This window comes from Sciurus carolinensis, chromosome X (assembly GCF_902686445.1).
Source record: "Sciurus carolinensis chromosome X, mSciCar1.2, whole genome shotgun sequence".
In the NCBI taxonomy this organism is placed as follows: Eukaryota; Metazoa; Chordata; class Mammalia; order Rodentia; family Sciuridae; genus Sciurus; species Sciurus carolinensis.
This window is the reverse complement of record NC_062232.1, coordinates 49,223,818-49,231,125: the sequence shown is the minus strand read 5'-3', so window position 1 is coordinate 49,231,125 and position 7,308 is coordinate 49,223,818.

The following is a 7,308-nucleotide window of genomic DNA, read 5'->3' as shown; positions in this document are numbered from 1 at the left end:
GAGAATAGAAGTTCAGTGGAGTAGACAAAGAGGAATGGGAAGGGGGGGATGGGTAAAGGAAAGACAGTGGAATGAATCTGACATAACTTTCTTATATACACATATGAATACACAACCAGTGAATATCACCAACATGCCATCCACAAAACTGGGGTCCTAATTAAAATAAGATATAGTCCATGCTTGTATAAATACATCAAAATAAACTCTACTTCCATATGTATCTAAAAAGAACAAATAAAAATTTTAAAAAAAGATTTGTAACATACACACATGCAAACAGAATGCCATGTACACCAACAAACTAGATAATATAAATGAAATGGACAAATTCCTAGAAAAATGAATAACCAAAAGTGACTCCAGAAGAAATAGAGATGGGTGTGGGTGATACATGACTGTAATCCCAGTGACTCATTAGACTCAGGCAGAGGATCACAAGATTGAGGCCATCCTTGGCAGTTTAGTGGGACTGAGCCTCAAAATGGAAAGGGCTGGGGATGTAGCTCAGTACTAAAGTGACCCTGGGTTCAAGTACTGAGAAAAAGAAGGAGAAAGAGAAGGAAAAACTGACAATTTTAACATACCTAAAGTAAAACAATCTAATCAGTAATCAAAAGCTGGCATATTTTTGTGACCTCTGGTAATGCATTAGACATTATTTAAATTTCATTGACTATCACAGATATCTTTAATAGCAAAGAAAAATCCCTCCCAACTCATTTAAACCTCCATACCTCCTCTCTCTACCAACATGAGACAAAAACATCTCTGCTTTATCATGCCATTTCTGTCATGATGCTTTGTCTCACCATAGGCCCACAGCAATGCAAACATTGCACCATGGACTGAAACCTCTGAAATAAACTTTTCTCATTTAACTTGATTTTTTTCTGGCATTTTGTCATGGCAACAAAAAGCCAAATTAATGTATCACACTATTGCGAGAATCATAGCTGAATGCACTATTGGGAGATGGTGGAATCTCATTGGAAGGAGTGGCCTTTGGGGTCATGTCCTTGGGGACTTTCTTTTGTTCTGGGACCCATACCCTATGTGTTATATTAGCATGGTTTGAAAATCATTACTTCTACCCAGTTCTCATTCCCCATCCTTTCCACTTTATTCCCACTCACTGACATAGGTAAACCACTCATTAATTTCTGGTATATCCTTATGGTATTTCATTTTGCACAAATAAAGAGATGCATGTATGTTTTCTTATTTCATCCTTTTGCTTCTTAAACAAAAGATAGCATACTTAAACGTAGAGCATATAGTTACAAAATATGTTGATTTTAACCTATCTCCAAACATAAGTGCAGCATCAAGTGTTTTGAAGTGTTTCATGTAAATGAAAACATACGTAAAAAACACAAGTAATCTCTCTTGCAAAATTTTTCAATCACATATTACTTCTGCTCCTTCATATATAGCACCATACTTGCCTTCAAAAAATGGTGGGCTTTGCAGAAGAAATAGAGTTTCAATTGAATTCTTAAATCATAATACTAAATTTGGAAAAGGTTGCAATCAGGCTTCTAAGTATGAAATTCAAGGTGTTAACAATAAAGTTTACTTGTTTTTCCCATTCAGTCCAATTCACTTGGTAGAAAACCCAGATAAATGCATTGACTGTGCATTACAGAAATAACAAAAAATAAAATTTAAAAATGAGCCATTTGTCAGCATTGACATTCATTCTAGCTGACGAAATGCTAGAAAATTTTAATAAATTAAAACCACATTAGCCTGAAGAAGTCAGCAAATTTACTGACTCGTTTAAAAGTAACTATATACCTCAGAGAATAAGAAGACACACAATGACATTGAGTTCGAAAAATCAAAACTATACAAGAAGGGACTAAATCTGCCAAAGCTATGGTCTGTATATGAGTGTATATGCATTGGATTTCTGTGTACCCAAATGAACACATAAGAAAGGAATGGAAGATGAAAAATTTTAATAAGGAATACTCATGTTGATGTATATCAAACCATAAAAGAATTTCTGAAAGAGGGGTACCATGTAGAAAATGAATGTGAGGGTATTCTCCAAGGAGAGTCATGCCTTAAAAGAAAAAAGAAAAAAAAGCAGTTATACCTCACACTGCAAGATTTCAAAATATAGTTAATGATCTAGAAAGTTAGCCAGCTCTTATAGATTACCTCCACTAAATTATCCATAATCCTGAAGCAAACTTGTTCTTGTCAAGTTTTCTTTTTAAGTATTATTTTTTTATTTGTTTTTTGTACTAGGGATTTAACCCAGGGGTGCTTTGCTACTGAGCAACATACCCAATCCTTTTTATTTTTTGAAACAGGATCTCGCTAATTTGCTGAAGTTGGTCAAATTTACAATGCTCCTGTTTCAGTCTCCAAAATCTCTGGAATTACAGGAGTGTGCCACTATGCCCGGCGTTAGTTTAGTTTTGTTTTTTGTCTCTCCACTATTTAAAGTTATCTGTATTACTTTTTCAATATGCTGTACTATGTTTTTCTTCACAGAATTTCCAAGCCTTACATATAAATGGTGTGAAGACTTTCAGACAGTCCTATTTTATGCATTTTTTGGTAAGTATGACTTCACAAAAGTACATTATCATCACATTCACTTTTTAAATTTTTTTCAGTGCTAGGTATCAAACACAGGATTTTACATGATAGGCAAGCACTCTATCACTGAACTGTATCTGCAGCCCCAACACATTCACTTTGTGTGTAAACATGTGTATGTATGCAAAAACATCAAGAACTTTTTAGTAAATGAAAATATTTCCTTTTAAAAATGTGTATTTGTGAAAGAAAAAATTTCTTGAGATCTCAGCTCTTTGGGTAACTGCTTTTTTGCTTGATCCCATCATAAAATTTAGGTTGTTTGTCACAATATTTCAGATGACCTCGGTTATAAAGCCAGGTGAAATTAATTACCAACCAAAGTCACATGTGTTTATATATTTCATGTTTTGACCTTTTTCTTTTTAAGTATGGTTCATTGGACATAACTGCGATAACTGTGACTGTCACTAGTATACCTGAGTGTGTATGCTTGTAAACATAATAATATATTTTATATTATTATTATCTATTTTATTTTATACAGTGGCCTATGAAGTGTTCTGTCATATTTCTATGTTTCTCAAGTAAAACCCCTTTAAAATTTAAATAAGTGTCTTTTAAAATTTTTTATTACTTTTCCCAGAATTATGTTTTTGGAATTTTGATCTTTTATGTCTTTAGATTTTAAGGATTTTGATCTAGGATTTCAATATTGGTATTATGACGTTCAGAATTGTATCATTCAGGATATGGCCCAAATCCAGAAAGAGGATTTGAAAATGGCCTTGGATTAAGCAGTGGTTTCTTAGATAAGTAGTCCAGGGTTTCTTTTGAGATAATGAAAATGTTAAAATTGATTGTCGTTATGAATGCACAATATATATTGAAGGCCATTAAACTGTACAACTCAAGGAGGTGATTTGTGAAATATGAATTATATTTTAATAAAACTGTTTTTAAAAACTAAATATGCAACTACCATAGACATAGCAAATGCATTCTTGGGCATTTATCCAGAGAAGTGAAATATATATTACCAAAAAACCCCAGAAACGAATGTGAATAGTCACTATGTAACTTTCAAAAATTGAACTAAGTCCAGATATCCTTCAATGGGAGGATGGTTAATCAGACTGTAGTATATCTACATTATGGAATATTTAAAATGAAAGAAAAATTAATATTTGAATGAATGAATCTACCAATATCAAATTTAAAAGTCAAGCTCAAAGTTTGATGATTTGATCATAGTTTATGATTTCATTTTTGAAAAGACAATTGAGATGAGAACCAATTAATTGTTGTCAGATATTTAGGACAGGAATTGGAGGGAGGTGAGTTGGTTATTAAAGGGTAACATGAGGGATCCTTGTCATGGAACTGCTCTGAATCTTGGCTCTGCTAATGGATACATAGACCTATCTTTTTGATAAATTATATAAAATGAAATAACCCCCACATGAACACATACACAAATGAGTACAAATAAAACAGTGAAACCTGAATACAACCTGTACATTGTATCTATGTCAATATCCTGGTATTCAAAATGGTTCTGATTTCTGGAGAGACAGCAATGACCCCTCCCATGTGCATTCCTAGCCCTTTGTCATCGCCTTAATTTACAGGATTTTATGTTTCCTTAACAGACTTACTGTGAGGTTCAGCTGGAAGAGCTTCTCTGCTCACCATCAAACATCTTTCCTGTATATCATGGTTTGTTTAATAGGGAGGATGCATTGTTTTGAAGGATGTTGCTGTCTATCATCAATAGACCCTGTTGACTGATCCCCTTGACTTTGAATCAAATGTTGAATAAAGGTAAACAGCCTTCAGTTCTGCGATGAAACTGGAGCCTACAAGGAAGGCGACGCCTCAGTTTATAATTACCCACCCAATTCACTTTCCTACCCTCTTCTACAAATAAACAGTAGAGGGCACAATTTCCCCATTCCCCTTGCAACTTTGCATTCAGGGCCTGATATGTGTTCCACAGATGCTGCCCATGTACTTGAAATTATCTTCATTCAGAGAAAGGAGTTGGCAAAAGTGGGTCCATAATTCTCTGGGACATCCAGATTGTGTCAGCCACCTCACTTTACACTTTTCAGTACCCAAGGCTGTTTTATTTATCCAGTTCCCTTTCTTCTACCCCTCTTTCCCCTTTCTTCCTTCTCCTTCTCCTCTTCCTTGACTATAACCATCAGAACGCTTCTTGTAATCATAATGAGGGCATGTGCATTGGCAAGACAGACCATATGAGTGCCAACAATATCAAGAACATGAAGGCAGGTGTATAGAATACATTTAACCACCACTATGAGAATGGAAAGAAAGTATACACATAAATCACATACAGGTTATGATCATCTGAAAAATATGTTCCTTGACTCATTCCATTGAATTCTTCAAATTATATTTGTCCCTAAATTTCATTCCATTTTTCCAGGAAAAAAAATGATTTTTATTTACTGACCCTGTGCTATTTGCGGAATCTTGAGCTAGACACTGTTGAGGATAAGAAAAAACCTGCTTTCTAGTCTTAAGGCACAAATAATTACAAAGGCTATAATTAAGTTCAAATTAAGGGAAGAATTATAGATTTGATAGAAAGAAAATATTCTGATTGTTTAAATGTATGTTTGTGAATATACATACATATAAACAATGTTGACAAAGGAGATGGAGGATATATTTCAATGATCTAGTATGTAGATTATTCATTTAAATTACAAAAAAGAACAATTCCCCAATTTGAAATATAGCAAGGAACTTCAAAGGCAATTTTATCAGAAGAAAAACCAGTAATCAGTAAATGTATAAAAATTATCATTATATGCAAAAATTAAACTTAAATTTTTCATCTATTAATTCAGCATCTAACAAAAATTTTAAAATGCTAGAAGAGCCACATGGAAGTACAAATCAATACAACCTTTTTGGAGGGCAGTTTGGCCACATGCATTAAAGATTTTAGTGTATATTATGTTGAATTAGCATTCACTTTTTTAAAATAGCCAAGAATTGGAAACAATCCAAGTGGCCATTAATATAGGGATTAACAAATAATTCATGATATATGCAGTTTTATGTAAGTATCAAAAAGAATATCAAGAATAACTAATTCCCTCATTATTTAAGGAGTTCTTAAAATTTTATAAGTAAAAAACCGACCCCCAGGGCTGGGAATATAACTCAGTTGGTAGAGTGCTTGCCTCAAAAACACAAGGTCCTGGGTTCAATCCCTAGCACCGCAAAACAAAAAACAAAACAAAATAAAAAAACACCCAAATAGGAAAATGGGGATGAAGGTAAGCTTTATGACAAAATAAACACAAATAGGCATTAAACACATTGAAAAGATGCTTACCCTCACTCAAATTTATGGGACAATAAAAAAAATTTTCCCCTTTCAGACTGAAAAAATGAAAATGTTGGATAATGGGCAGGATTTGACAGGATATAAGGAAACACTGTATTTCCTACACTGTTACTAAAAGGATAAATGGTACAAATTCTCTGAAGGACAATCTGATAACATATCAACATGCATTATTTTCACTATTTTATTCAGAGAAGGGTTATGGAGTGAACTATCACTTTTTCATTTCTGAACAACTTTTTGTTTTCCCTGGAGCTATTTGGAGGTTTCATTTGATTATACTATCACTGCTTCATACCAAACTCTGACAGTTGTTTATATCTCCTCTCAATACGTTCAGACCATTTAGATGTGATCACTTGTATCTTCTTGAAAAAGTCTCTCCTGGAGCTTTCTGATATGCTCTGTCCTGGAATAGTTGCCTTCTATACCTGGTACATACCTATCATCCTGAGATATCCTTCTATTATACTGGTGATTTCATTCACCATGCTATGCTGGGTTTCTTATTTTCTTTTTTTATATTTTTGGGAGTTTCTTATTTTTTATTTGCCCTACTTTTGTTTATTCTGTTTGTTCATTTGTTTTACTGAGCATATCCTCCAATAACTTCCTCAAAATGGGTATGTTGGAAGTAGATGGTTTGACATCTTTCATACCTGAAAATGCTATTTTTTTTTCTCCTAACCTCACATTTTATGGGCAAAATTTTCTGGGTGAGAATTCTGTTCTGGAAATACTTTTCCCCAGAAATTAAAGGCACTTGTGTTGAGAAGTTTGACTACATTTTTAGTCCTGATCCTTTTAAGTGACTTTGTTTTTCTCTGACATCATCTGGTCCTCATGTTTTAAAATGTCAAAATATATGACATTCCTATAATCCCAATGACTACGGAGGTTGAAGAAGAAGAATCACAGGTCTGAGTTCAGTTGGGCAACCTAGCAAGTCCCTCAGTAGTAAAGCATCCTTGGTTTCAAACGCCAATATAAAAATAAAGTGCTAGTGATTACATTGGGACCATCTGGATAACATAGCATCATCTTTGTATCTTAAAATTCTTAACCTAATCACACCCAAGTCCCTTTTGCCATGTAAGTTGACATATTCATAGGTTCCATGGATTAGAACATGAAGATCTTTGGGGAGTCATTATTCTGCCTATCATACCTATCACACACTAGTAAAGCTGGACTTGAAGCTGCACAAAGGGCATAGGCAATTAAGTCACACAGTCCTGTGAACTTGGGAATTTTCCTGCTTTTTTGAGCTTGTCCCCACCTGTTAAAATGGAGGTATTCAAAGATACTGAACTGAGACAGACAATATTACCATATGTATATGTATGATTACACAAATGGTATGAATC